We start from the raw sequence: 2,500 nt of genomic DNA, 5'->3' as shown, positions 1-2,500 counted from the left end.
ACGAGATCGGGCGTTCTCAGGGTAGTGTGACCGTAAGCCATTGCAGAGCTCTCATCAAGACTACTTATGCAACTTCATCTATTTTGGGTTTCAGATAACAAACTAGTAATGTATAACAAGACCATGGTAATGGAAGCAAGAGGGGAAAAGCTTACAGCACCTGGTATTCCCAGGTGGTCTCCCATCCAAGTACTAACCAGGCCAAACCCTGCTTAGCTTCCGAGATCAGACGAGATCGAGCGTTCTCAGGGTAGTGTGACCGTAAGCCATTGCAGAACTCTCATCAAGACTACTTATGCAACTTCATCTATGTTGGGTTTCAGATAACAAACTAGTAATGTATAACAAGACCATGGTAATGGAAGCAAGAGGGGAAAAGCTTACAGCACCTGGTATTCCCAGGTGGTCTCCCATCCAAGTACTAACCAGGCCAAACCCTGCTTAGCTTCCGAGATCAGACGAGATCGGGCGTTCTCAGGGTAGTGTGACCGTAAGCCATTGCAGAGCTCTCATCAAGACTACTTATGCAACTTCATCTATGTTGGGTTTCAGATAACAAACTAGTAATGTATAACAAGACCATGGTAATGGAAGCAAGAGGGGAAAAGCTTACAGCACCTGGTATTCCCAGGTGGTCTCCCATCCAAGTACTAACCAGGCCAAACCCTGCTTAGCTTCCGAGATCAGACGAGATCGGGCGTGCTCAGGGTAGTATGACCGTAAGCCATTGCAGAGCTCTCATCAAGACTACTTATGCAACTTCATCTATGTTGGGTTTCAGATAACAAACTAGTAATGTATAACAAGACCATGGTAATGGAAGCAAGAGGGGAAAAGCTTACAGCACCTGGTATTCCCAGGTGGTCTCCCATCCAAGTACTAACCAGGCCAAACCCTGCTTAGCTTCCGAGATCAGACGAGATCGGGCGTTCTCAGGGTAGTGTGACCGTAAGCCATTGCAGAGCTCTCATCAAGACTACTTATGCAACTTCATCTATTTTGGGTTTCAGATAACAAACTAGTAATGTATAACAAGACCATGGTAATGGAAGCAAGAGGGGAAAAGCTTACAGCACCTGGTATTCCCAGGTGGTCTCCCATCCAAGTACTAACCAGGCCAAACCCTGCTTAGCTTCCGAGATCAGACGAGATCGAGCGTTCTCAGGGTAGTGTGACCGTAAGCCATTGCAGAACTCTCATCAAGACTACTTATGCAACTTCATCTATGTTGGGTTTCAGATAACAAACTAGTAATGTATAACAAGACCATGGTAATGGAAGCAAGAGGGGAAAAGCTTACAGCACCTGGTATTCCCAGGTGGTCTCCCATCCAAGTACTAACCAGGCCAAACCCTGCTTAGCTTCCGAGATCAGACGAGATCGGGCGATCTCACGGTAGTGTGACCGTAAGCCATTGCAGAGCTCTCATCAAGACTACTTATGCAACTTCATCTATGTTGGGTTTCAGATAACAAACTAGTAATGTATAACAAGACCATGGTAATGGAAGCAAGAGGGGAAAAGCTTACAGCACCTGGTATTCCCAGGTGGTCTCCCATCCAAGTACTAACCAGGCCAAACCCTGCTTAGCTTCCGAGATCAGACGAGATCGGGCGTTCTCAGGGTAGTGTGACCGTAAGCCATTGCAGAGCTCTCATCAAGACTACTTATGCAACTTCATCTATGTTGGGTTTCAGATAACAAACTAGTAATGTATAACAAGACCATGGTAATGGAAGCAAGAGGGGAAAAGCTTACAGCACCTGGTATTCCCAGGTGGTCTCCCATCCAAGTACTAACCAGGCCAAACCCTGCTTAGCTTCCGAGATCAGACGAGATCGGGCGTTCTCAGGGTAGTGTGACCGTAAGCCATTGCAGAGCTCTCATCAAGACTACTTATGCAACTTCATCTATGTTGGGTTTCAGATAACAAACTAGTAATGTATAACAAGACCATGGTAATGGAAGCAAGAGGGGAAAAGCTTACAGCACCTGGTATTCCCAGGTGGTCTCCCATCCAAGTACTAACCAGGCCAAACCCTGCTTAGCTTCCGAGATCAGACGAGATCGGGCGTTCTCAGGGTAGTGTGACCGTAAGCCATTGCAGAGCTCTCATCAAGACTACTTATGCAACTTCATCTATGTTGGGTTTCAGATAACAAACTAGTAATGTATAACAAGACCATGGTAATGGAAGCAAGAGGGGAAAAGCTTACAGCACCTGGTATTCCCAGGTGGTCTCCCATCCAAGTACTAACCAGGCCAAACCCTGCTTAGCTTCCGAGATCAGACGAGATCGGGCGTTCTCAGGGTAGTGTGACCGTAAGCCATTGCAGAGCTCTCATCAAGACTACTTATGCAACTTCATCTATGTTGGGTTTCAGATAACAAACTAGTAATGTATAACAAGACCATGGTAATGGAAGCAAGAGGGGAAAAGCTTACAGCACCTGGTATTCCCAGGTGGTCTCCCATCCAAGTACTAACCAGGCCAAACCCT

General features: G+C 46.4%; 12 non-coding genes across 12 annotated transcripts in view; all 12 read right to left on the bottom strand.

Annotated features, from left to right (window-relative positions):
• Nucleotides 1-38, bottom strand: part of LOC125792838 (5S ribosomal RNA) — a 119-nt gene extending 81 nt beyond the window's left edge. Inside the window, exon 1 of the ribosomal RNA XR_007432429.1 lies at nucleotides 1-38. This exon is cut by the window's left edge and continues 81 nt beyond it. This is a non-coding gene — a ribosomal RNA (5S ribosomal RNA).
• Nucleotides 39-148: 110 nt separating this feature from the next.
• LOC125791823 (5S ribosomal RNA) lies at nucleotides 149-267 on the bottom strand. The gene has a single exon (XR_007431555.1). It is a non-coding gene; the product is annotated as a 5S ribosomal RNA (ribosomal RNA).
• A 110-nt stretch (nucleotides 268-377) lies between these two features.
• LOC125792837 (5S ribosomal RNA) lies at nucleotides 378-496 on the bottom strand. Its single transcript, XR_007432428.1, has one exon. It is a non-coding gene; the product is annotated as a 5S ribosomal RNA (ribosomal RNA).
• Nucleotides 497-606: 110 nt separating this feature from the next.
• LOC125792528 (5S ribosomal RNA) lies at nucleotides 607-725 on the bottom strand. The gene has a single exon (XR_007432260.1). It is a non-coding gene; the product is annotated as a 5S ribosomal RNA (ribosomal RNA).
• Nucleotides 726-835: 110 nt separating this feature from the next.
• LOC125792836 (5S ribosomal RNA) lies at nucleotides 836-954 on the bottom strand. Its single transcript, XR_007432427.1, has one exon. It is a non-coding gene; the product is annotated as a 5S ribosomal RNA (ribosomal RNA).
• Nucleotides 955-1,064: 110 nt separating this feature from the next.
• Nucleotides 1,065-1,183, bottom strand: LOC125791822 (5S ribosomal RNA). Its single transcript, XR_007431554.1, has one exon. It is a non-coding gene; the product is annotated as a 5S ribosomal RNA (ribosomal RNA).
• Nucleotides 1,184-1,293: 110 nt separating this feature from the next.
• Nucleotides 1,294-1,412, bottom strand: LOC125792388 (5S ribosomal RNA). Its single transcript, XR_007432120.1, has one exon. It is a non-coding gene; the product is annotated as a 5S ribosomal RNA (ribosomal RNA).
• A 110-nt stretch (nucleotides 1,413-1,522) lies between these two features.
• Nucleotides 1,523-1,641, bottom strand: LOC125792835 (5S ribosomal RNA). Its single transcript, XR_007432426.1, has one exon. It is a non-coding gene; the product is annotated as a 5S ribosomal RNA (ribosomal RNA).
• Nucleotides 1,642-1,751: 110 nt separating this feature from the next.
• Nucleotides 1,752-1,870, bottom strand: LOC125792834 (5S ribosomal RNA). Its single transcript, XR_007432425.1, has one exon. It is a non-coding gene; the product is annotated as a 5S ribosomal RNA (ribosomal RNA).
• A 110-nt stretch (nucleotides 1,871-1,980) lies between these two features.
• Nucleotides 1,981-2,099, bottom strand: LOC125792833 (5S ribosomal RNA). The gene has a single exon (XR_007432424.1). It is a non-coding gene; the product is annotated as a 5S ribosomal RNA (ribosomal RNA).
• A 110-nt stretch (nucleotides 2,100-2,209) lies between these two features.
• LOC125792832 (5S ribosomal RNA) lies at nucleotides 2,210-2,328 on the bottom strand. Its single transcript, XR_007432423.1, has one exon. It is a non-coding gene; the product is annotated as a 5S ribosomal RNA (ribosomal RNA).
• A 110-nt stretch (nucleotides 2,329-2,438) lies between these two features.
• LOC125792831 (5S ribosomal RNA) overlaps nucleotides 2,439-2,500 on the bottom strand; it is a 119-nt gene continuing 57 nt past the window's right edge. The window contains exon 1 of the ribosomal RNA XR_007432422.1: nucleotides 2,439-2,500. This exon is cut by the window's right edge and continues 57 nt beyond it. This is a non-coding gene — a ribosomal RNA (5S ribosomal RNA).

This window comes from Astyanax mexicanus, unplaced genomic scaffold (assembly GCF_023375975.1).
Source record: "Astyanax mexicanus isolate ESR-SI-001 unplaced genomic scaffold, AstMex3_surface scaffold_36, whole genome shotgun sequence".
NCBI classification, from domain to species: domain Eukaryota; kingdom Metazoa; phylum Chordata; class Actinopteri; order Characiformes; family Acestrorhamphidae; genus Astyanax; species Astyanax mexicanus.
Note: the sequence above shows the minus strand (reverse complement) of the source record. Positions and strands in the feature narration are given on the sequence as shown.